The 27,134-nt window shown below is 46.5% G+C and overlaps 2 protein-coding genes across 7 annotated transcripts in view; one reads left to right on the forward strand and one right to left on the reverse strand.

The window, feature by feature from the left end:
* The window catches only part of LOC119461603 (venom serine carboxypeptidase), a 136,345-nt gene extending 130,585 nt beyond the window's left edge, over positions 1 to 5,760 (reverse strand). Inside the window, exon 1 of the mRNA XM_049655161.1 lies at positions 5,624 to 5,760. The gene's annotated coding sequence lies outside the window, so the exon portion shown is untranslated. The remainder of the gene's footprint in view (positions 1 to 5,623) is intronic.
* The window catches only part of LOC119461604 (solute carrier family 35 member F2-like), a 438,758-nt gene that overhangs the window by 78,280 nt on the left and 333,344 nt on the right, over positions 1 to 27,134 (forward strand). For 2 of the 6 annotated variants that reach the window (XR_007463129.1, XM_049655163.1), the window contains exon 1: positions 16,691 to 17,394. The exons of 1 other annotated variant lie outside the window; for it this stretch is intronic. The gene's annotated coding sequence lies outside the window, so the exon portion shown is untranslated. Of the gene's footprint in view, positions 1 to 16,690; positions 17,395 to 27,134 lie in introns of those variants that run through there. 3 more of the 6 variants (XM_049655165.1, XM_049655162.1, XM_049655168.1) reach the window with 2 other exon arrangements.

The following is a 27,134-nucleotide window of genomic DNA, read 5'->3' on the forward strand; positions in this document are numbered from 1 at the left end:
GTGCACTTTTTCAAGTAAACTGACTTGAGGGGCCGTTTTAGTCCTGCTGTGCATCCTCTTGCGTGCACGCAGAGTGCTCCCTCTCTGCTTCTTCCATCTCACCATACCCCGTTTCCCTTACCCCCAAATGTGGAATAGCAAACTGGACAATCGTCTGGTTGACTTCCCTACGTTTCTTCACTTGTTTTCTCTTTCCATTTCTCCGAGTTAAGTTTTCACGAAAGTCTCTTTAAAGGTTCCGAAAGTATTTACAGAGTTTTTATTTCGAGCTAGAAGATTGTTTTTCCACAGGGAACGGCCGCGGTTCTTCCTTCAGCAATGTTCAGCAATGTGTCAATGAGGAAGTACAGGCTGGTATCGTAACAAGTCTGTACAGGCTGGTACGTAACAAGTCTGTACTTCCTCATCTTAATAATCAGACTAAAAGAACCCTGATCTGTCTTGCGGAATTTATTTCCACGTTTGTCTAAGAAAACGAGCCAGCGATAACAATAAAAATCAATGCCACGTCATTTCAAGTGGCGTGTACTCAAGCTTCTCCTGCAGCGCTTCCAAGCGTGTGCGTGCGTGTGTGTGCGCGCGCATTCGTGTTTGTACGAGCGAGCATGTTGGTTCTCACTCCTGAGCGAGCGATTGTTCTTCGATTTCGACGGCAATCCATCGAACCGCAGCGACATGCAACAGCTGTGCGGATTGCAGGAGACTGAAGGGGAGAGGACCCTTCCGGACAAAAAAAAAAAAAGGGGGGGGGGGGGAGGGGGCAGGCGCCCGAGAAAGGTGCCATGGCCTTCAGCGGGGCGCGACGCTTTCAAAACCGAGTTGTTTGCCTCGGGGCATTCCGAATTCTACAATAACAAACGCGTTTCTTGAACTCAGCCTGCGGAACAAACGCCTGCAGCAAATAAGAAGGAAAAAAACAAACAGGGAGTGAGGCAGTGCAGTGGCCGGCATCTCGCAATTTCTCGTCTCGCAAAGTACGCTGCGTGCACCTGCTCCCCTTGGTGAGTGAACTCGCGAATCGAGCGATACGAATGCAGTTTTCTCTGAAATTGTTTCCCCTGAAAAGAAAGAAGTGAGAAAAAGGGAACGAATGCAGACACAAAGAAAACAAATGCACGGCTGCGTTCGAGGCTACATATACTTTTGCAGACGACAGACGCAAACAGAGTTATTCGTGTAACGGTATATCCTCACTGCTCTTGTGTCGCTGCGCAGCACTTGATATGTCATTAAACAATCACCGCGCGTTCGTTTCAAGCAACTGTTTGCGGGCTTCAGTATCGCAGCATTTTTTGCACGTACGAAGGGCAGGAATAACAAATCATGAGAGCATAAAACGTTTTAAAAGAACATGGCGAGTGACATTATTGTGGTTCCATGTACTTCCCTAGCATATGCTTGCACCTCCGTATGAATATAATATTAAGTAACAGAAAGTGAGAGAGGCATAAGGAGAGATATGCCTCGACCTGTGGATGCATGCAGTTTGAACTGGACTAGATGACTCGGAAGCAAACACTGCGGTTTTGCAGAAATTTTCGTAAGAACACATGACAGCCATTCGTGATGACGGATGCATTGTTACTGAAGGCGGCGGCCTCGATTTAATGCGATCCCTTATATGCTCGACGGACGTGCCACTCAAGAGGAGACCGCGTATGCACGTGCCCAAGAACATTTGTATTTGGCGAACTCCCAGAAATACTTATCTTATTTCACATACGCTGAACTTTATGAATGAACGAACATTTATTTGTCTGTGATGTGAACATTTGAAACGATGTATTTTAATGTGAAGAATCCTCGGTGAGTTCACTCGGTTTTCTCTAACGGGTATCTGGCCGTTTTCGTAGGCCGAACCCGAATGTATCGTGCCGCTCTCCAATGAACCTCCTTGACGCACCAACTTGGGTCCACAGGGTATTGCAACAACACATATCACCTACGTCCTGACATCTATGTGATGCGAAGCATTACGTAGATGTCAGAACGTAGGTCTTATGCTGGACGTACATTATTGGACGTAGTTGTAAAGTGACTTGAGTCTGCTTTACCTTCTAATGCATTGTCATTCTTGGGCTACTTCATGCACATTACGGTGCCAAGTATCTATGTTTGTATTTATGTAACTTTATATCTAACCGGATTCCCGGGTAGTCCCGTGGTCGAATGGGTACCGCATCGGGCTATAGACTGGTCGGAGGAAACAGGGTTCGAAGCTGACCATCGGGTCAAGTTGGGTCACTGAGCGTGGTGTCAATGTGTACATTTTCAACGAACATCTTTGACGCCGACATGCGTCACTGTGGATGCGGGACTGGTAGGTACCACTGTTCCAAGAAACTCTTTGACGCCGACTCTTTGAGCACTGGGAATGTGCCACTCGGTGTGTGCTGGTCTTCAATGAACATCTTTGATGAAACTTGGGTCACTGGGTCACTGTTCAGTAGGTCTGTGTCACTCTGCAGTGGACGTATTTGACGCCGATTCGGGTTAACTATAGTACGCGAACTTAGTAATGTAAACGTCTCTACAATGAAGAAAAAAAATCCCTTAAGTTTCTCCGATACTGAGCGGAACCGAACCCCGCGTCCCAAAGGTTCCTCAAGGACGGCAACGCGACGCATCAGCAGACTGCGCCACAGGTACACTTGGCATGTGGAGCTTTTAAAGGAACGCTTTCCCCGCCAACGCTTTAGCGAGCTGCGCCATGAATGGACTGGGTGTGTACCGCTTTTCAATGTACCTCTCGCCAATTTAGGTCACTCAGTATGCGCCACCGAGTGTGCGACAAGCGAGGCGACAATTCTCAACGTTCGGAGGCACCGACGCGCCCCGCTTCTGGTCTCGGAGGCAACGCGCGGACTTCTAGGTGGCGCCCCTAGATGGCGCAGTATGTCCAGACAAAAAAAAGTGCGAGAGCGGAGCTCGGTTACTGCATGAAGCCGTTTCAGAGCGTCTGCACGCATTTCGGAGGCCACACATTTCGCACACAGTGCCACACAGCGCCACGAATTTCGGAGGCCACACGCAGGCTTCGCGGTGGCGGCGCCAGATGGCGCTGAGTGTTCTTAGGGGAGCGCGAAATGATAACACGCCTCGTACGTAAGTCGTTTCGATTGTGGCAATACGTTGTGTCTCTATGTAGATTCAATGCTGAACGCATTGCCGTCCACAGTCATTGGGAGATAAGTTCTGCCGCAATTTTTCTTGTCGTTTGCTCTTCGTACCTTATTACCTATTATTACCTATTACCTTCGTACTTTTGAGCACAATCATGGTGTTGGATAAAAGGAGTATCAGGTGCTACCTGCAAGCACCAACATTTACATTTCATAAATGTGAGGTGGCTAACCAATGGGAAAGAGCACACGGAAAAGAAAGGCTTTGTATATACGGCCCATCGTGCATGACTGTATAAAACGGCCGGTATGATAGAATGTTGTGCATAGATTGATATAGAATGGGAAGCTGCTGAGCTAGATGGTTGGTGACTGTATAAATTAAGGGCGTAGAAGCCTTATAGAACATGTGTCGCTTTGAACTAAGATGGAAATGAGTGCTTATTTGCACCTGCCGTGTTATACATAAGTGTAGGGCTTTCTTTATTTCACAGCAGGCATCAGCTTTTGAGTATCGAGCATCAGCGCACTTTTGGTCATGGCTAGGTCTCATTGTGAATGTTTTAGCCGGAACTCGCCATGACAAGAAAACATAGAACGCTGCCTCATTTGTCAAGTGAGCGCTTGTCTGAATAAGACAACATGCAACAGATATCGCAACGTGCAACCGATGTCAGTTTATCAGAGGGCGCGTATCGTACGAGAGAAGGAGAAATTGCCGCACGTAACGTGCGTTAAAGTTTGATCGAGGAAATAAACTCAGAGCACCCCAATTGAAATACTGGTGAACAAAACGAAGATGCACGGCGATCACAAGTGGTCAGCGGGCAACAAGGAATGAGGAATATGTTATTGAGCAATTTTCTCCGGGAAGATGCACAGAATACTGCTTCACATTTTCACGATGATTCGATATCTATTGTCTGTCATGCTTGCTGAAACCACGCCTTTCGGCGTTCACAAATTTATGTACTACCGGCAATGGTTCTCACACATCACTGACCCCTTGGCCTGCTTGCTGGCCATTCAAGAACATTTTTTAAATACAACAACAACATGTGAGCGAGACCAGGTTCGCTACCTCCATAACAAATACATTTACACTTCAATCTGGAGGATGACGCCATAACCTAATTGGCTGTGGATTAGCTAATTTCATAGGTCACTCAGGCTCTGCGATGAAATAAAAATGTCATACCACTCAAGAAAGTTCTTGCAGATTTTACCTGTGTCCCTGCCATGTGTACCCACAATGTCAGATAACGATTTCATTTGATTGAAATGTGTTCCCGTCGGCGTCTGTTGAACACATACGAATGCTAAGTGTGGTTCTTCTCCAGATCAGGGTAGCCAAGCGGCCTTAGCTTGGTTAACCTCCCTGCCTTTCGCTTATCGCTCCTCCCTCTCTCTATGCCTGTGGGATTTCTGTCCAGATGCCTCTTTGCGCGTTTCGTTGGTTCTACAGGACAGTAATAGTACGTAAGAAACTAACATGTTCCGCCACCCGCATACCAAGAAAACCGTATGATCAAACGGTATCTTACATAGAGGCATGTGTTTTTCTATTAGAATCGCAGTAAAATGATTTTGCGTTTACCGCTGCTCTTTTCTTTCTCAACTTATGCCGCAAAATCGCGTATTATGGTCCGAATCGTTCAATGTAACAAGTTGGCGCTGTTATTCGCCTGGGTGTCAAGAAAAAAAGCGGCTAATTTGCCTTCAACTGCGCCTCTTGGATGCACGAATTATTCAAAATCGATCTCGGTGGCCATGTTTTGCAATACTGCAGACGCCGAAAGTCACACAGTCGCCATATTCTAAACATTACTCACTGCGAGGGGCGCAGACGAGGGCAAGCTCGATGATTTTTCTTGGTAAATCAAGCCAACAATCCGGACCATAATATGTGAGCTTGGAGCACATTTTCAATGGAACAGAGCGGCGGTGAGCACGAAATCATTTTTCTGCGACGAAGTGACGGACGCAGGTCTCTGTATGAAGCCCTAATAATGACATAGTATTTTTAAGCTGGGGGATACGGGACATTTTGGTTTCCTAATAAGCGCTCGCCATAGACCACACTGAATCATCTCGACGAACTTTAGGACAGTTCGCGAATCCTGCTTTGAAAAGCACAAAACGACCTCCCATAGAAGTCAAATAAGGATCTTCCCCTTCCGCGTTGGAAGATTACCGCGTACGCCAATTTATCTCACGCAGTAAACAATATCCAAAGTCCTCCATCACAGCGCTGTTAATAATCCACGTGTTGTTTCGGAAAAAACTAAAATCCAGTCGATCAGTTAATGAAATCTCAGCTTAGGGCGGTAAATATCGCATTATGCGAGAGAAAACGCACATGCAAGGTCATTTCCTACGAGCTTGCAATCGGTCCGAAGCCCGTATGAGTGACTATCGAATTTGAAGGCTCGATTTTGAAGCATCGATCAGCGCAGCAGACGGACATTTAAGTAACGAATGAGGAACAACGGTATACTCACGGCCTATGCGCGGCTGACCTTTCTTACGACACTAAAAGCTGTGCTGACTGAGGCGGCATGCTCACTTGCTGCCAGCAGCGAGCATGCGCTGCCTATGAAGAAAAATTCCGCATGTGTGCTGAAGGATTCACCGCACCACTACGCAGATGTGTTGAGGCCTGCCGCACAGCTGCCACTATCCATCATCCGAGGCAAGGGCGCCCTCTGGATTATTTGAGTAGCGCAGCAGCTGCGCGATGCACGCGCACCAGCGACATCTTAGCCTCACAGCCAGCCTCACTGCTTCGTTTTATTTCTTACCAGATGACTTCGAGTATACGGCCACTTTTACGGTCATCGACTCACCGTACCACTCAATTCTTAATTTATCAAGTTTCCACGGTAACTGTCCGCTGATAGTTCGACACATGGTGACGTTCAAACAGGTGATAATTTGATATTTAAGGAATGATAATATCTCTCCATATTTGGATGTTCTGCGTACATGCTCGTCAGGTGTAGAGGTAACATGAATCGGAATAAAATTCAAGAGAGCGAACCATGTACTATGGCACCAGGTGTCATGTTAAAGAATATGCGTTAAGCTTAATTGGCACCGAAGTTAATTTTATTTTACACTTGCGAATGTGAATAGCATCGATGCTTTCCGGGGCCCTCAAGGAAAATACCGAATGTATTGAAGCCTGCATTGCTCTTATTGTTATGTATGACAAAGAGTACAAGTTACCCCTGTATTGTGATAATGTGTACGTTATAAATGTTACCGTGTTTAACTTCTTCTGACCCGCTGAAACCTTAGTGATTTATTCGTTTGACGAATCAGTTTTCATCACCGACTGCTACCTTAAGAAACTGAAGACTTATATTTTATTTCATAATACAGCTAGAGGAAGATAGCAGCTTCTCCATGTACGTATACAAAATAACTATCTCCTAATCTTCGTTATGGAAAAACCGGCTTTTCTTAGGCACTTTGAGGAATATGTAACATTCGGTGCAACATGCTTACGCTGCATCCTTCATTTTCATGTCATATCGCGGCATTCGAAACGCACTCCATGTTTGCTTTTAGTCGCATGTGTGCACACCATGGTGTATTTCAAATTGTGACAATATTATCCAAAAGAAGATGGCAAGAATATCACTAAACCACTTCCATGCAGTTCCGCAGAATAAATGCCTAGGATATATATTTTCGCTAATCATTTCCGAGACAAAGCGACATGCATTTTATTGTCCAAGTTGTCTCACGAGGTTGCGTGACCATCAGACGGTAGTGATTACTGGACGATGCAAAGACGAGAACTGGTTTGAATGTTGTGTTGCAATGTTTCCCTCACTGCGGCTTTCTGTGCTATATGTATATATCGCTTTTTTCTTCCTCAACCTCCATCTAGCGGTGACCACTGACTCTCGTACTAAGCTGCGTTATTTTTTCTTCTGGGGGCGACGTCTGGCAGATGGCGTGGATGTGGTAACGATTATCTGAAGCCTTTCGGCACGCCTTTCGCTAAAGTTCACGCAATATTTCGATGACCAACACGAACTATCGTGCACCAGCGTTTTGCGCGACGTGATTCATTGAGTGATTGATTTTGCCGAGCACCACACTTCATATCTGGTGCACAGACCAGCCAAAAAGTTTCAAAAAATCGGTACAGTTGCTCTTAAAAACCATCGTTAAACGAGTTCTTTTCAGCAAGGAATATAACAATCCACTTCGGCCATACATTATTCAACAATCAATCATGCCACACTTCACTGGATCCTGCAACAATTTGCCAATACTACCGCGTATTACTAAGGTGCATTTCCTGAGTTTGACGGAGATGAGTGCGAATAGAACGATGAATATCAGCGCGCATCGGTGAACTTATTTAAATAGAATTTGTGAGATAAACGAAGAAAAAAAGGTAGGAAAAAGCTGACCTGCGCTTGCATTTCGATGCTTTACAATCTCGAATTTTGCTCGCCAGATGAGCCCATTGCGTGCCTGGCTAACAGCATCAAGGCATAGCTAGAGTGCCCCGTAAAACAAGCTAGCACGCCATGGTTCTGAACCATGCTAATCAATTTTAGAGCGTTACTACTGGCATCGTCGTTAGACTGGCTACAACGGTTTTGGCCTCGTATACCGTCTTGACAACGAGGTACAGCATCTCGAAGCCACCTACAAGAGAGAGAGAGAGAGAGAGAGAGAGAGAGAGCACACACTGGGATGTTCAGGTGATGTTGGGAATATATGAACAATGGAAAGCAGCAACGGACTTCGCAGAATGGCTCTCAGATCCGCTTCTGTGGTCTGTTTAGAAAAGGTTGCATATCACTTGTAGCAGGCTTGAAGACTGGTCTAATGCGTAAACCTCCATAGCCTGGCACCATCCGTGGTAGCTCCAGGGCTACGACATATAGCGCTGCGGAGCTCGAGGTTACGGGTTCGATCCAGGCCACGCTTGCCGCATCCTGATCGGGGCGGAACACAAAAACGCTTGTGTACAGTGCACTGAGAGCAGGTTAAGAACGCCAGGTGATCGGAATTAATCTGAACTTCCCCTCTACGCGTACTTCATCAACAGATGGTGGTTTTGACGTATAAAACCAGAGTTTAATTTTAATCCCCCCCCCCCCCCCTCGCCCCTCGAAGGCTGGCATTAGCGTAACAAATAAGACACGTCTCATTGCTTGTTCTCTATTATGCGTGTTCGCGCATTTGTCGTGTACCACGGTTTTGATGAGGCTATGACGTTCTGCTGCCAAGAACTAGGTCGCGCGGTCGATTCCGGCCGGCACGCTTGTTACATTTGTGATATTGAAGCCGAGCACAGTGAAGTCATCGCTGCTTAGGAAATGCGCTAGGAAATACATTGGTACCTTAGCAGTTCGGGACGACCTTAACGGGAACGCCAATGCAGTTTTAGCACAATGTCGAATCTACCGCAGCTTATTTATACGCAGATGACTACGTGAATATGTTAACAAATTATAAGCGTAAACGTTGAAGTGTTCTGAGCAAACTTTGTGCGTTTTTTAAGAGGAAGCTCTAGTTCGGGGTCAATTCTGACTTTCTTATTCAAATTCATGTGAAACACAGAAATGCTCTCTTTAGGCAGCCGGTTAAGCGATTTCAAATAATTTGTTTGAAAAATAGTTTATAAAAACATTGCTGATCAGTTGAAAGAAAAATTTAGGAACAGTTTACAAATCTGTCACGGTGTCTTAAAAACAAATATAGAAGTTTTGTATCCTGCATACGTTAGAGTACTTGAACCGCACAAATTTGATGATATGAGTTAATATTATGTGTGAAATGGTTACAATGTTTACAAAAGTATTGCAAAAGTCTTAGTCATAAATCAGTGTTATATTTCAGAGATTCGTGTAATACGACAATATTGCGCGCTTTAGATGCTTTAATAGAGGCAGTTTTAAATGACCGCGATATTTAAAATTTATTTGTGAGTAATACAATTGCAAGCTAGATGCCTGATTTTGTTGCTTAACTTTCTGTCAATTTTTGTAATGAATTTGACTTTAAAAGATCTGCTCCCTAAAGGCGACATATTTTAGGGGTGTGCGAAAAGTAATTTTTGAGGCCTGATCCAGAAGCGAATCGAATCGAATATTGAATATACGTTATTAGTTCGTGAATATTTTACAGCCTTTTCACAATTAAACAATTTTCACACCGTCGTACTCACAGCATTAAAACGTTTCTGTCATTGCACTGCACACTACAAAGCACGCATACTTAAAAGCACAACGGGAACATTCGGAACAACTAAGGAGTTTGTTCGCAAACTCAGGGCTCTTGAAAGCATACGCGGTCATGCATTATCGTTTACAGCTTAGAATTACAGCTTTGTAGGCCAGTTGATGACTTTGTATCACACCGCGATCAAACAAGAGATGAGCGTGTTCTGCAGAGATGGCAGAGGGGAAAAAAACACCACTTTGCTCTACTTCGAATGGTCGCTTGAAATGGTGCCATTGTGCCAAGTACGTTACAATAAAACGTATTCAGAATTATTCGGATGAAAAGACACAGGTGCTGCTTCGATAATGAGCACCAAATTTACTCAGTGTGATAGGGATATTTTCCGGAATATATGGCTTCCTAAGTGACGCAGTGTGCTTTACAGAGTAAAAAAAAAAGAAAAAAAGATAGCTTATTGCGTTTACTTGGGTTTATCAATGAGACCCAATGGACTCATTGTGATTCCCCACTGGACATCATTGAAGGTGCAACATCATTGGACGTCAACATCATTGGAGGTACAGTTGGTTCCAATTGGAGATAATCATCAGCATCATCATTATCATCATCATCATCATCAGCCTATATTTTATGTCCACTGCAGGACGAAGGCCTCTCCCTGCGATCTCCAATTACCCCTGTCTTGCGCTAGCGTATTCCAACTTGCGCCTGCAAATTTCCTAACTTCATCATCCCATCTGGTTTAATGCAGATAAATGCAGCTACAATTGACATAGGACAGTTACAATTGGGTTTAATTGGGGCTTGATATCCCAATTGGACCCAATTTGAAGTCACTGGATAAAAAATAGTTGATTGTAATAATAGCATATTTATAATGTTTTTTCATATGAAATACCCTTGAATTGTGTTGCAATCAATAAAGAGAGGCATTTACCATGTGATGATGTTAAAAAAGGTCGCAGTTTCACCCAAAAGGTGAAGCATCAATTGTGATAGCAAATTAGTAGAGTAAAATACGGAGTAAGGATAGTAGTTTTATCAGCTGTATAAACTTGGACATGTATAGCAGCACCAGCAACGCGCAGATCTGTTGTCGACGCCGTCGGCGTGTTGCCCGCGTTCGCACCGAACGTGCGCGGCGTTGGTGAGTGTTGCCGTGCCTTTGGCGGCGGCTTGGAGGTTTTCGACAAGATCAGAACGGGACACTTGTCGAGCAGCGTCCGAAGTCTTTACCACCATCTCCCCTCGCAACGTTTTAGATGCGAAGCAGCTTATGGCGTGGGCTTTGTTCATTCCTCCCACGGCGTCCCACACCCCCACAGCGCATGCGCGTCCCCCACCTCTCTCTACTCTCCTACGCTCCCCCCTTTCTCTCCTCTAGGAATCCTCTACTGTACGGAGCGTCGCCCGCGTGCCACACCCTCACAGCGCATGCGCGTCCACTCCCCCTCTCTCTCCTCTCCTACACTCCCCCTATCTCTCCTCTAGGAATCCGGAGCGGCGCCCACGACAGGTGTTGCGACAGCTGCATACTCCGCTGCGGACGCCACGGTAGTTCCGCGGTAATTCCGCGGTATGAAAATGACGCCGCGCGCGCCTCATTCTCTCTCCTGCGCAGCGCCGCGATGAGCGCTCGGGCCGCGGTCGCGAAACCATCTCCCCGCTGCTTCGCATCATCACATGGTTACCTTTAGCGGGAGATGGAGTAATATTTTATTTACATAAATACGCATTTGATGAAGCAGCTAAACGTCGCCTCCCCTCCCTCCCTCCAGTCCCCCCACGGCCTTTAGTGCGACGGAAGAAGTCACGTTTGCTCTCCGCCGTGCGTTCGCTCACCGTGAAAGCGCGCGTCCCTCGCGCGCCTTCACTCGCACATACAGCATACGGCGCGCGGCGACGATTTCATCGCCGTTGGACTTCATACGGCACCTCACGGCAACGGCGACGACGACGGCGACGACGACGATGATGGCAGAAATCTGCTTGGAGTGTCCATATAATTGCTATCGCAATAAAGAAAGTGTGGTGAAACTCTTCCTATTTTTCCAAACTTTGCTTACATATGTTGCACCTGACAAAGATCTCGCACAGTGAAGTTGTGAATGGTGGTTATGTAATTGAAGAGAATTGCTATAGTGTGTTTATGTAAGCTTCTCGAATTGAGTTTTAAGAAATTACTTGTCTTATTAATATTCAGACCTATACCAAAAGTTTTTTGTGTTTTTCTTGTTACTTTATTATTGCTCAATGAGTTCAATTTGTCCCAATTGGTCTCTGGGTCACATTGGGCCCCAATGTGTTATAAAAATGAGATTGGTCCCATTTGAAATCCCATTGGTACTTTTTTGTGGGTAGTACGTGATGCTCACTGTGGATGGGATGAAATTTACTACATTCGCGCTTTAATTTCATGTTACATCATTCACAGCCGATGACGTGAAGTATTCTAAATCTATTCGAGAAATAGGCCCATTTCCGGTTAGTGACTATTCGGTTCGAGAGCCGCATTGGTGCACTGGCTCTGGAGAAGAACAATGCATCCGTTGCGATCTGTTTGTGCCAGGTGTTGAGGCCCAAACAGCAGCAACAACAATCGAGATAGGAGCTCCGGAGGTATGGCTTCCTCTTAACAAAGAACAACAAAATAAGGTGAAATGAGCTTTCTCAACGGATGCTCGAGTAGGGTAATTTGAAGTACTTCCACTGATTCCCATGGTGGATGAGCAACTGAAGCGATGGATATCTATTTCCTTAATTCTTTCTTTATTTATTTCATTTGCAAACACTTGCAAACAATGGAGGAGGCCAAGATAAAAGCTGCAATGAAGCAGCTTGAGCTAGCCTCCGTGTTGCATGGTGGCATTCAGTCACGCAATCATCGCACATTAAAAAACACGTTTTCATTAAAAAACAAAATTAAAAAAATCAGTATGGTCTAGGTGCTAGCTAGTTAGTACATCTTCATATTGTCACGTAGTAGTGACGTTGAAGAAAACCTTCGCAAAACTGTGAATGACGAAATGAACTTTTTATTGGGTGAACCTGTGCCCACAAAAGCAAGCTGCACTCGAAGCACGATAGCGGCGAACACAGTCGGCGATTGTCGAAATTTGATCTGCGGTGAAACGCGCCGGCTTTTATACATGAGTCATCGAATGGTCCAGATTAGTCCCTGGTACCCGCAGTGCCTTCCAGAAAGTTCTAGACAATTCGCGTCGGTCATACAATCAGATAACATAAGCGTCGGTGAAAACAGGCAACGGAAAGAAACATCGATAACGTTCTAGAAACTTCCGATACAGGCGCGTCCTGCACCGAGCGATAACGTTTAACATTTGATAGCCGGTGGAAAGCGGTCACCGGTGAAAGATAAACATGTATACGTGTCAATATGGAAACAGCGTTAGAAAGACACGGACGAGTGAAGAAACCGCTCGTCCTTGCGTTTTTCTCTCGTCCGTGTTTTTATAGCACTTTTTCAATATGAAAAAAAATATATTTTACGATGTGATCTAATTCAATAATGATAGTAACAAACTTCATGCCATTACACAGCCGCATATAGCCGTGTTAACAACATCAGTACCGATCACATGCGCAACAATACAAGCTTGATACCGAACCACGCTCGTGATTGATTTTCCTTAACAGGATTTCGCGTGAGCACCTTCGATACCGGCACAGGAGAGCACACCTTTGCGAGTGACCGCATCCAGCATGCAACGTGCACAGAAAGCAACCGAAGGAAATTGAAGTAAGACGTGCTTTGATTTCTCATGAGGGGGGGGGGGGGGGGCTAAGCTCGAAATCTGGTTTTGTAATCATGCCTGGCTTTTATTTGTATAAGAGCAGAGAATTGGGAAACATGATTCAGATTCATGGTTGGGGGCTGTGCAAGGGACTAAGACGAACATAGCGAGACGAAAGCAACTCAGCGCTGTATTTCATTTCGTGTTCCTTCACTGATGGCGCACACCCACTGCAGGGGATTGTCCAAGATTCCGATGGCATTAGGCTAAAAGATAAGACAATAAACAGAAATATTCGGGAACACATGAATGAAAACTGACGTACGAATAACTTATCAAGAAACATGCTTCAAGGTAGGTTAACAGCGCAATGCCAGCAGAGGGGACAGAAGAGAGAACAGAAAAGACAACAGAAGAGCGAAAAGAAGAGAGAACAGAAGAGAGAAAAGAAGAGAGAACAGCGAGCACCACTTTGCTCTGTTCTCTCTTCTGTCCCATTTGCTGGCCTTGTGCTGTTAACCTACCTTGAAGCATGTTTTACCAACAAGCCCAATCTTACACCCTTCTTATCAAGAAAACTGCCCTGAAAGAGTAAAAAATTTATCCACGGCTGAGAAAGCATCCCTATGGCAGTGCAAAAGAGAGCGAGCTTCCAGAGAAAGAATGTCCGGAATAGAAAAGTTTATACTGGCATGTTTGTTTGTTTGTTTGTTTGTTTGTTTGTTTGTTTGTTTGCCTTCTGTTAATGGCTCATACCCGCTATGGAGGATTGACCAAGATTCAGCTGTAATTAGCAGGCGATTAGTGTTTCCAAGAAAATAGTTTAAAATAGTGGGGGAAAATCAAACAGATATAAAATAGCATAAAGAATGTGAAATTTTACTCAAAACCTTTTTCAAACTATTGTAAACTTTTCAACGGTCGAAAAAGCATCCTTGTGACACAGGCTAAGAGAGGAGGCTTCGAGATAAAGAATTTAATGAATTGTAAAATGCACTCCGATGTGTCTAAATGCCGTTTCTAAAATTTGCTTCTATAATACTTTTCCTTGCATTAGTGCATCGGAGGACTAAATAAGAACAAGCGAACAATTGTCTCATCTTCACCACGGAACGGGCACAGTGTTAAGAAAGGCAGACCAGTCTTGTGTTGATAAATGTTTAAGGTATTGGACACCGTAATCGAGTCAACGTTGCTTCAATTTTACGAGTCTGAAAGAAATTTCCTCGCCAAGGGAATCGTATGTGTCGATACTTTGCAAATTTAGTTATAGTTGGGTTTAAAAAGATAAGCATGATAGCATATATTACCTGAATCTAGCTGCAGTAATGAATCTTGAAGCTGAGTTTGTCGTCTCGTCTTCTTTGTCCTTGTCCCACTTTCTCTGCCCTCAATGACGTTTCCATGAACAATACGCTCACCGTGGCGTCATTGACCTGGGGCAGAATTCACCAAGTTTTTTTTTTTTTACGTAAGCGCTCTTTTCCATTGGCGGCCTAACTTCGCTAATTATGTGTCCCACGTCATGACCGGGCGAGGCATGCTCGCACGAAATGTTTTAACTTAAGAGGTTTTGCGTGAATACGGGCTCTGGTCCACGAAATGAGAAAACCGGTGTCTGTAAAGTAAAGACGTTGTTGGTTTCGCTATTTCTAGCGATGTAGTAAACAAAACAGGAAGTATAGCAGCAGCAGGTGAGTTTGTAAGCCGATCACAAGACAGTTTATTGCAATCTGAAAAGAATAAATACAAGAAGATCGTTTGCGTGAGCACTCTCACACTACTGGTATGTACCGAATCTTTCATGAAATCAGATTTCGCAGTCAAACAAGTTGATAGAAGGAACGGAAATGCCACATGCGTGGTTTTTCTTTATGTGGAGAGCATCGATCATTTCACGTGCTTTTTGATCCAAATGCCTGATTAGGACTTGTTTCATAATCAGGCACAAACGCTCTTTCAAGAAAGAGCGTTTAGAATCCTATGACCGACAATGCGATGAAGGCATGCCCTTTAAACTGCTGTTGTGCTGGCGTGACCTCTCATTAAGGCAGGTGTCAGTCCGACCAATGTACATTCTTTCACATCAAAGTGGAATGCTGTACACTACGCCACAAACACACGTAACAAAACGATTGCAATATTTTACAGAGAACAGGTTTCTCTCAAATTTCTCTGCCTTCCTTTTTCTACAGCGGCGCTGGAACTTCCGACGTTACCACGAGCTGAAAAAAAAAACATTCACATCAAAACCCTTGTCAATCTTTTTAAGCCGGTGCGAATGCTGGCACATTGCTGGCAGATATGGCGCACAGCTTTCAAGAATAGATATCTCATCTAAAGGACGCCGGCTTCCCGGATCAGTTCTTGAAAGCTGTGCTCCATGTTGGTGCCATCAAAAATGTGCCAGAAATTTGTACCAGCAGTTATGCCTGCAAGTTGTTCGCTCAAAATGGGCACAGCTTTACAGAAAAGATATGTCGTCTAAAGAACACCGGCTACCTGGACTCCGCTTTATCGTTCGTTTCTATTGGACCGCACATGCAAAACGTTCAAGTCGTCCGTATCTCGGCATGGTTCACGTAAAGACCCGACTATCAGGCAAAAAAAGAAGTTGGAGTAATGCCACACTGCAAAATATTACCGAATGTTTTGATGTGAATGTTGTTTTTTCATCTCGGGGGGGGGGGGGGGGGGGCGATGTCAGGAGGGTCTGCGTCACTGTAGAAAGAAATAATGCAGGTCAGTCTGCGAAATACCTGTCCTCTGTAAATCACCGCAATAATTCCCCCCCCCCTCCCTATGTTTGTGGCGTATTGTACAGCAGTTTAAAGGGCTCGCCTTCATTACATATACCATCGTATTGTCGGTCATGTGATTCTAAACGCTGTTTTGATAGAACACGTCACAATCAAACATTCGGATTAAAAAGCCCCGCGAAATCAGTGAGGCTCTCCGCGTAAAGAAAACCACGAATCTTGCATTTTCTTCTCATCTACGAACATGATTGATTGCGAAGGCAGTCTTCTAGAAAGATATGGTCAATATACCGTTAGTATGACGGTGCGCACCAAGACGAACTTGTAATATCTTTCTTTTCAGATTGCAATAAACTGTCAGTAGTTAGTGAAGCCCTTGTCCTGCGTGTTTCTTTTCTTAGTGTCGTGGTCCCTTGCGCTGCCGTTATAATGAACATCAACCAACTCATCCAGTTTTACACCCTATATATCACTGCACATGCTGGTCTTGCAGAAAACATGTTGCGTTTTCAGTGGACAGTCCAGAAGCTTTTGGCGTAGGCGTGTGTAACATAAACGCAGATTAATTGAAGCCGGAGAGAAAACAAATAGCTGGTAAAAGTAAGGTATAAATCATGCGGCCCGCAGGCAGAGCCGTCCAAAATGGGGAAATAGGAAGTAAATCAGGGATAGGCCTACCGGGGGAACATCCCCAATCCCGCAGAGAGCGCCAGAGCCTCCTATCGATCGAAACGGTTAGCAATGCAGGTGGATGCAGGCGAGGCGGTTTGCACTTCGGCCCAAAGGGTGGCGCCACAGATCGCACCGCGTCTTTTTCCTTTTTCCTGTGTGCTCGGCCGCGGGGGTTGCCGCTACGATACCGTCTGCCGACCGAAAGGCTTCAAGTAGCGCTGGAGGACGGTGGCAGCACCCGCTCGCCGCGTGTTATCATCGCTCGCGCTTTCTCCCCTATCGCTGCCGCCGTGGTGCTTCTTGTGCGTCGGTGCGTCTGTGAGTTCGTGTTCTGCGCTGCATCCTAAGCAGACGAAACGACGACCGTGTGGTTGTGTGTGAGCGTGCGTGTGGCTGGGTTGTTCGGTGCCGCCGGCCCGTGTCTTCTTCTCAAGCCCGGGTTTGCTCTTCGCTAGGTGCCTTGGCAGCGACTTCTCCGGAGCCATGTTTCTGCCGAGCCTTCGTCGGCGGCGCCGGCTCCGTTCGGCCGTAGACGAAAGGGCGGCATCGCGCTCCCGGAGGCGTACTACGCACGGACACCGTATCGGCGTCGCTAGCGCCGCCGCCGCTGAGTGAGAGTGCGGCGCTCGCCGGTGCCGGCGCGGCCCAGCGAAAGCCGGGACCTGTCTACTACATCATCGTCGCTTGCCCCGGCGTTGGAGGCGAGTGAGCCGTTCGCCCCTCGCTCAGCGTTTCCCGACAACGACCGTGTCGGGGAGTAAAGGGAGAGTGGTCATCGGCCGGCGCGGCGCGGTTCCGGAGAGAAGCGAGATAAGGCCGGCCCACCGTTCGTGCTCGTCGCCTGGACGGACGTCGCGCGTCAGCAACGAGGTCAGTGTCATCGAGTCACATGCGGGCGAGTCGCGTTCTCTCGGGTCCGCTTTTGTGCGGCTGTGATGTATATCCCTCGAGACGGTAGTAAGGGCTTGCCGCGTCGAGATTGACGTTTGATATTAAGAGAGTGATAGTGACGATACGAAAACGCCACTACATACGACACTGGGCGCCGATATGAAAGGAAATGCCAGGTTGGGGTTTAAAGCCGGTAATATTCATCTTATTCGCTCGTAATAATAACAATAAAAGGAAGCGCTTCTTCAATACAATACGAGAACTATAAAGCAAATCTAAAGCGAGTGCTGTTTTTACAGAGCAGTTTACCAGTGTCACTGTTGGACGCAGATTAAACCGTTCGTTTCGTACTGGCACGGTGTGAATGACTGTCCACTTTCTGTCCCGTTTCCTCTGATTACTGTTCTTCGCCCTCATTTAGTCTCTTGAACTGTGTTTAATTTTCCAGCGTCGTGTAATGACGCCGAAGTCCTGCGGCTGTGAAAACAGTAACGGACACGTTGTTTTGAAACTCGCCGCTTCGTATCTCAAGCTGCGTGTTCCTCGAGCTGGAACTGGCAGTTGCGTTCTCCGTGACGCTGCTCTTTCCCTTTCACGGCTGTGGTGTCTCGCGGCTCCAAAGTCATTGCCAGCGCATGCATCACGAAGTGTACTGTACAGTCATCACCCGCATTCTACGCAGCTGTCGTCGGTCTTGTTACTAGTCTATGCGTGCAGAATTTGCTTTCCGAATGCGAAATACTACTTCCCGCGAGCGTGCTGCATACATTGCCGTCCGTTCGCTTCACAGTGTCCCGAATCGCCCGACCTTACGCAGTTTCTTCGAAACTTCTCTCTCCACTTTTTTTTTTCTTCTGCGCTACTAGTTTGCTTCAGCGGTAGTGGGAATTGACAGTTCGATCTCATTGCATTGAGACTGCGAAAGTTTCGTGCGGGGATATAGAGAAGGGTTGTTCGGGACCCGAGAGTCGTCTGGCCTACTTGCGCGGAACGAACGTTTTTACTGGCCTTCGTTTACAGAGGTGCTGTAAAGATTGGGGTACGTGGCTGCAGCGACGAGAGATAGCACACGTTCCTGGCGCACCAACGAGCAAGTTCTGTTGGCAACCCTTTCGACGCGGCGCCTTCATTAATTTGGTGGCCCGTCCCGAATGCCCAGCGGCCTTCCGGAGGTATCAATTCTTTCCGGAGCTCGCTGCCGGAGCTTTGAAGGGCCCTAGCTAGTTATCGCAATCGATGCCGTGATTGATGGAACAATGGAGCCGCGCTATTCCGGTATCGTAATGTTTCATCCGATACGTGCGATACGGTTTTCGATAGTATTTTTTTTCGACATTCTTTCTCCCAAATCACCGTGTAATCGAGCGGGATGGATGGATACAGCGAGACGGGAAGAAATCTAGCCAGAAGTCGAGCCAAGCTGCCTCACGGTCATCAGCCTTATAAGAGCATGGTCTGCTGGTATAACACATAATACAGTAAAGTAATTAATATGCCAGTTTTTTTAGCTCCGCCAAATTTTTAGAAATCGCCTATGGCACATAGTGCAATTCTAACCCTTTAACTAAATAAGATCACGAGGCGGGCATTACTTCTACGAGAAGTCAAAATGGAAATTGAATAATTAGCATCATTGCACCAATTCATTTTCAAATAATTACTTTTCGGCACATATTGCAATTTACTAATTGTAGCCGGCGAGTTCGCAAGGCGTATCTACTTCGAAAGAATTCTCAGGATGACACCAGTTTCGAGATAATAATTTACAAAGTGTGCGACGAAATACTCGTACATTGACGTTCCAGTTATTTTTGCGCTTCAATGCGTAAAACAGCGTTTTCTTAAAAAAAGAAGTAATGGAGCAACGGTACATTTTTGCCTTAAACCTGACGGCGTATATCTCGAAACCGGTGCCATTCTCAGAATTCGTTCCGAGTCGATATTCCTTGGAAACTCATTAGCTACAATTCGTAAATTGTAATATGTGCTGTAAATTATTGAGTAAAAGACTTAATTCGTGAAATTTTATTTACCAGTAAATTACTCGTGGAAGAAATGCCCACCTAATCGAGTAATTTAGTTCAAGGGTTAGAATTTTGATATCGGCCACAAGTGGATTTTAAAAAGAAAAGTTGGTCGATCCTAAAAAATAATTAAAAAGAAAAGAACACACTATCTATCACTGTGTTGCGGGGTCCAGCGTTATACAACAAGCGCTTTTGACGACTTTTCATACTGGGAAATGCAACTACTGATGCGGAAGACTCTATTGCTTGAGCTAAAACTTCTCGAGAGACGCTTTTTCTCTTAGTGTCGTCACATGTTCTGTTCTAACGCGATAGCGTTTAGGGCCTCGTGTCGCAGAAAATCCGGCGTCGGCAACCGGCGTGTGATCGCTGGTGGCGGAGAAAATCATTCAACCACACCGACCGCGCAGGTGCAAAGTTTTGGCGAACAAAAATAGAATTTCTCACAGAGAAATCCGTCAGAAAAATGGTAAAGTTCGACTTTACCATTCGGCGTCGGATTCGCCGTCGGATTATAATTTGAATGTACGAGAAAACCTAATTCTGCTACGAGGAAACTCAAACACAAACCCCTTTTCCAGCATTTCTACCAGACCTGCGCGCGTCGGGGCAATTGCAAACAAATAAAATAATAAAAAAGAGTGCTAGGGCCCTTCACATTTTAATATAAGACAACTTATATTGCCCCTGGAAAATCGTCTTTCCAGCAATGCATTTCAGTTTAAAATTGAAGCCGACCTTAAGGGGATCGGTGTAAGCTTGGTATTTGTAAGCTGGCTTTCCCACGTTCAGTGTAGCAGTGAATGAAGCCTACTTGCCGTATGCGAACGATGCGATGCGAACGGGTCCCGATAACCGCTATCGCGTTCTACTTTATAAGGCGAAGCTTAAGCGTCCTCCAATTTTTATTTAAGTATTACGTAATGCAATAATTTTGTGCCGATACATAATTACCGAGTGAAAAGTGGTAGCCGTCGCCAGCAAACCGGCGGCAACTGCTCTGTTTATATATATATATATATATATATATATATATATAATGTTGAAGAAAGGAAAAATTGTGCGTTTACCTCTTTAGGAAAGCGAGGGCAAGTGCTCGTACGAAACCTTCGTCATATAGTAAAACGGAGGTGGTTTTTAGCAAGCGAAATGACAAATAAGAAATGGCGAGAGTAAGCGAACAAAAAAATTGTGAAGGCATCTAATTTAGCACTTTTTCATATAATGCTCTCGTTTTACTTTTTGTCCCTGTACAGCTTCATTGCTTCAGACGCAGCATATTTGCTCAGGTCTTCGTTGCTTAGTGAACATCAGTTACCAGGGTAGCGGGCTACCGAATCGGATGAAATATTTTTCAACACGAATGATAAGTATCTTCTGATAATGTCCAAGCAGTTCCAGGAATGGTTGGCAGTCTGCAAGAATGCTACATCTAAAATAGTCGCCATATTATAGGGGCACATCCAGAAAATTTTTCAGCAGCTAAGAGTAATCGTTCGCCAAAAAGGCTACTCCTGCGGAAAAACTCGTCCCCTGGAGTGCGTTCTCTTTTTTTATGTCGCCCATATGTGTGTGTATGGCCTGGAAAAAAAGCAACAAGCAGACTCAGTCTGCCCGAGGGACAAGGCTAAAGAACACACACGCACATATATACGCACACACACTTCACATCGGGTGGTCCACTCCAGCGGAACGCGCACTTGCTTATACTAAAAGACTCGATCATCTCCAAAAACGGCGTGCATGCCAAAGGAGATGTCCTTTTTCCTCGCTTGAATTTTCTCCATCAATAAATAATTATTGCCTGGCTTAATGCCATATGTAGATGCTCTATGTCGCGTGATTGCAGCAAATGTTACGCCTTTACTTTCAGCGTCGTGAAGTCGACACGAGGACACGCAAATTGGGTGACTTACGTCTTTACTACATGACTGACGACGCCATATCGGTCACCCTTCGGAGATGCGAACCGGCACGAGCATCCGAACACCAGGCCGGGGGGACATCTCAACGCATTCGTAAAAACGGTGGATTTCCGGCAGTATTTCGAAACCAGTACCTCACGCATACGAGACGGATGCTCTGCCACTATAGCTCACCGCTGCGGTCACACTCACTCACGCTAAACGCCTCGCCCGAGCTGAGAACTTTCAATACGTACTTACGGACGTATAATATACGTACGCGTACTTCAATACGGTCTTTCTCTTCTTTCCCTAATATTTGCCTGCCCGAGTGCAGGGAAGCGTAAGGCCAAGCTCAGTCCTAGTTAACCTCCCTGCGTTGATTTATCCTTCTCTGTCTCACTGGCGGATCCAGAGGGGTGGGGGGGGGGGGGGGCTGGGCCAGGCCCCCCTTGAGATTGCCAGCACTTCAGCGCTCACTATATAACCAAAAAAGCCTTACGCGTTTTTGCGCCTATTTAAGTTTTCTAGCGCAAAGACGCAGCGAACAAACTGTTGCTATGGGAGTAGGTATAGCCTGGTCACACGTGCATTTTCACGTGTACAGGCCCCGCTCAGTGAAGTTTGCTGCGATTGCTGCGCCATCTGTCGCAGCGCCGACGGCCAAAGCGCGTGGGGTCGATTCGTAGACGCGGCGTCGATGGTGCTGTTCGGTCTTTTCTGGCGTTGAGACAACGTCATCCTTCAGCTCGACTAATTCTATTCCATCGAGTGAAAGCGTACGGAAGAGGAACAAGTGCCGGTACTGCTGTGTAAAAGACTGCCACAGCCACGAAGTCCAGCCTGGCGTGAAATTGTACCGATTAGGCCGCCCGTGGGAGGAAGAACGATGGAAAAGATGGATTGTTGCTGTTCGAAGAGTTAAGTAATTGTGAAAACAGCGTTTTCCTAGTGTCAATCTAACTATATGCTTTAAGGTCTAGCCAGGTCTAGCTGCTTGAGGTTCTGCAACTGTATTTGTGTGTTTAGCGCGGTTGGAAGTGTATGGAGCACGTTTTACACAGCAAGCTTGCGTAGCGCGAAATTTTACGCGCGAATTTGCGCCTCAAATGCTCTTGTAGGCTGCATGCGAATCTTTCTTGATTTTTCTTGCATACTTGCAGTCCGGTAATAAACTGTTAAATTGCGTTTTTCTGTGATACTTTCAGCGAAGTAAGTAAACTCGGTTTGCGTTGATTTTGGGGGTAGTGATGGTGCGTGTAACATCTAAACTTCAAATGCCTTCACCAAGTGGCGCCCGCCGTGAGACTGCTCTCTCTCGTCAGCGCTTTGTGGCGTGTTTGCCTCGTTTACCGTTTCGTGAAGAAGTCATTCGGTTACTGCATGTGCGCTCTTGCTTGCGGCCGCATGCACAGGGCACTGTGTCGTCAGTATGAACTGCGTATAGTATTCGCAATCATGCTCCTCTTGTGTTCTTCGGCGAGAATGACGGCTCGCCGTGGATGCCGAAGCAGACGAGCAGGATTTGCTCCAAACACTTCGTGAACGGCGGAGTAGTCAATAAAGGAAAAATCAACACCTAGAAACGCTTCATTTATAGGTTTGCAAAAATGCGTTTCTGCGCACGTCGGCCACGAAATGAACGAAATACTGTAAATAGCAGAGCTGCAGTTGGACATTTCTGTGACCACGCCCCGGAATACCTGGCAACGTACCAAAAACGACGTGTAATCACTGAATGTCGATTTGGGACTGTTCTCATTCAAAAAACGTCGCGGTAGCATAATCTTGGTTTGAGTTAGTTGCAATGCGCCGCAAGCTCCCGTCCTGTTTGTGTGTTCTTCGTCTTCGTTTAACTTGCACCGCAGATTTTCCTCCAATAAGTCGTGGTAGCGTGTGCGCTTCCGCTTATGCGTCAAAACCACTTGCTGATATAAAAATGTATGCATGTTCTCCCTCCCTGCAAGGAAACGTCGTACACTTGTTTCACTTGCTGAGAGTGACGGACGGCGCCGTCAAGTCGGCGCCGTCGGTCTCCTTCACGTCGGAAACGTGGCCCGCCACATACAGCTTGTCTCATTTGTCGAGTATAGGTGCACGAAAGTAATTTTCAATAGAGCGTATCGGCTTAAAGCCGCAAAACAACACACGCGACATTTTGAACGTCACGCGCGCGTTGAAACACGTTCAGTCGCTGCCGCGGAGCTCGGAGCGGCCGTCTCAGTGTTTCACATTCCTACCACCATTGGCGCTGCACGGCGTTTTGCCGTATTCGGTTGTAGCGCCCTCTGTTCACTGTACGGAGGCTATAATGAAACACATGAATTTTGTACTGTACTATATTTTTTCTATTTCTTTCTGATTTATTTTGAATTTAGTGTCCGGTCGTCTCAGGAGGTGAACCGAAAGTGCTGCGCAAGAAAAAACAGTGTCACTCGATGCTCGTGCTGCTAAAAACGCCCGTGTACCGTCCATTGGGTGCACGGAAAATCACGAGTCCCTCACTACGGCGTGCCTCATAATCAAATCGTGGGTTTTGAACGTAACACATCAGAATTTAATTTTAAGTTTCAATGGAAGAGGTGCTATCGCGGCAGTCCCTTGCAAAAACATGGTCTCCTCTAGTTGCGAAAAGTGGCTCGCGTGAGCTGTTAATGGTCGCTTTAGCCGCTGACCAGACTAGTGCTCGGAGCGTGCGAGAATCAAGTTACGCAAATGCAGGAAAGAATGAATGTTACAAAACACCCGTGAACCAAAAGCTAAGCACATTGTAAGGAGCCATGAAAAGGAAAATTACACTACTGTATCGAAAAAAAAAAGACGTATAGGATGGTTTATGCTACTGATCCAAAGTAGCCGAACGCTTACATTGTTTTTCATTTGCTCACCCTTTTTCCGGAGGACCGCTTCTGACGAGGTAAGAACCTACAGTTATCGCTCAGCGCAAGGTGCGACACACATGCATCGGAACTTTCTCGAATGTTATCGTTGATTCTATGTTCTTGCCTGTGTTGTCGCTGAACCTTGTGTAATCAGAATGTGGGCGACGCGAATGGCGGTGTATGTTCTGGAAGGGACGCGGGCATTAGCCATTACGTTGGAACCATGATGGACAACCTTCGACGAGTCATGTATGAAAGTCGATGTGCTTGGCCTGCAGATCAGACTTCGTCGATCGCCGCCCGTACTCTCAGCTGCTATTGTTGTGCTTGAGAGTTGGTTGTTTTGTGGCCAAAAGTTCGGCCCACTAAACAGTTAGTTTCGTGACTCGCAGTTGGTCTCACCGTGTTATTCAACGTCGCTACAACGTGACATCATTCTGTGCACCTCGTGTTGAAGTTGGAGTGCTGATACTGGAAGAAGAACGTCGTTTCAGTGACGCAAGTTTTGACGCTGATGCAAGTTCCCTTGCGGATTGCGACAGGAATCTGCCGGTAGGCCTGCCCATAAATCGCTTCTACGGGACTAAAAGAACCTAGCGCGAGGAATACAAAATTCCCTGCACCGTCGAATGCGCACAAGTGCGAGAACTCGGCGCTGTTAAACTTCATCCTTACTTTATCGGGGTCTCCACAGTGTCTAGAATTGCGGGATGGTCAGTACAGTGTACAGCAGCGCACAATGTGCACTCTTATGACCTTGGGGTGAATGCGCATTTGTGCGACGTAGACTTGCAGTTTATTGCAGGAAGCTAGACCGCACGAGCGTGTGTGGTAGATCAAACAGTGACATTATGGAACACAACTTTACGGCGCCGATTTAGACGGGATAGGAGGATAGAGCGAAATACTAGTACGCAGGAAAAATGGCTTTGGCGTTCGTCCCGTGTAACGTGCTCGGTCTCGTGTAAGCTTACGGCGTAAAATTATGTTCCAGAATACTTGTAACCCGCCAGTCCATCTTACTTGCTTGAGAGCCACGCAGTGACAAAGTGCATCTATAGGGCAGAATACCTAAGCGTACATTCCAATAAATCTCAACCGTCATGACGCTCAATCATCACTGTTGCTTGCCAACAGTGATGTTTGCCACATAAGTGCTGTATGCACGTATCGGCGAGAACCTGTACGTATTGAGTGTGTTACAGACGCCGACGAATCTAGGCGCACCCAAACGAGTCCGCATCCCATAACAGATACAGCTATAGAACGAACGGCGAAGACGGAAGAAATTGGCTGGCGCGCCGTAAAAGTGCAGTAATGGAGAAGCGAAACGCACAATAGGGGTGAACATTTATTTGACCAGCCTGTACAGCCGCATCTTCGCATAACAAAGGCGTCCGTACGCAGCTATACAGCCGAGGTTTTCGTAAACCTTGTTTACTATTCATCACTGATTAGCTCCTGGCTGGCGATGGGTTGTGCTCGGGTGCGGACTTTGGCAGGCTGTTCAGAGTCCCAGTCATATAACGCCACTGCCTTTCAAAAGAACGCGTGTGAAGCAAAAAGCGCACAATGCAACCCTAGAGACTTTCGTGAACTACTGACCGAAGACGTCCCTTTAGGGCTTGAACTTTCTTGCGATGCGCTGCGGTACCCGTCCTGCTTGGTGCGCGATTCCGCATGGGTACATCTCATTACCTGCAATAGGTGAGCCACCCCGCAGTTGCGTATGCATGCAGTACCCTGAGAGTACGTTTGCGCAGGCTCGAGCGCAATGCGGACGGCTGCGCGTACTCCGTCCGTACTGCGTGATACAGAACGATCGAGTCGGTTACGCAGAAGGAGCCAGCGGTGTACGGCAAAGGGCCCGCGAAACACCTCGTGCGCATTCACTTGCCCGAGTGCTTGCGGGTGCCTCGCGATTTGCGTATACTTTGGGCGCACGCGAGCCGCTCGTTCCCTACTCCTGCGAGCGCTAATGTCTCCCACCGTATAGCGAGCTCCCTCGTGCCGTGTTTGGTCCCGTGTCCGGAGAGGAGGAAGAAGACACGCCTCGAGGGGAAACACCGCGCCTGTACTTAGAGCGAACGGGGTGCTTGCTCGGGCTTGAGATTGCACTGTGCAGGCCAGGCACGTCGCTGTGGGAGCGAATCTTCTCGGATGGCAGGGGCGCAGTCACCGGCTGCCCTGAACATCGAACCTCTCTAGCTATGTCTCTGCTCCCCACACACCTTTTCCCTCCTGCCGGCTAAGCTCTTCCTGCAATGAAACTTCTTTCCGTGGCTCGGCGCACAGTGAAGCACCGGCTGTTGGGGTCGCTAGGTGCAGAGTTTGCAAGTAGTTTTGGAGTTTGTGGATAATGTGCTGCAATAAGGTGGATGACAATTTTTCCTTTCATTTGCAAGAACACCCGGCAGTCGTGGCCTAAGGCTGCTCTTCAGTCCCACTTTTTTCGGAGGTGTGCATTTGAGAATGTTTCGTCAGAGTGACTTTCAAGTATTGTTTCGCTGGTAGTTTTATACTATTGAAATAGTTCGCTCTGGGGAAATACTTACTTGCAGCTGGCTGTTGCTTCGATACCTCTCTACAAATTGAACAGATATCAATAGGCATCACGGTGAGTCGGTGATTGGGCACGAGGAAAAAAAGAAGGCTTAACAACGACGGAAGAACGGATGCAGCTGAGCGCTTTTGTGTTTCGGTTCCGCGTGTTTTGTAGCCGTTTGTAGTGGTTTCAATAATGAAGTGACAGAAAACTTGTTTCTTTCGGCTCGTACTTGGTTGACGTTGGCCATGGGCAAATTGGTCAGCTTTGCGTTTCTTTTCCCGGCGCACAATGTTGGGCGGTACATTTCAGGTACGTTTTTGGAGCCGTGGCGAGACAAACTAAATTAAGTTTTTTCATC

Source organism: Dermacentor silvarum, chromosome 8 (assembly GCF_013339745.2).
Source record: "Dermacentor silvarum isolate Dsil-2018 chromosome 8, BIME_Dsil_1.4, whole genome shotgun sequence".
NCBI lineage: Eukaryota > Metazoa > Arthropoda > Arachnida > Ixodida > Ixodidae > Dermacentor > Dermacentor silvarum.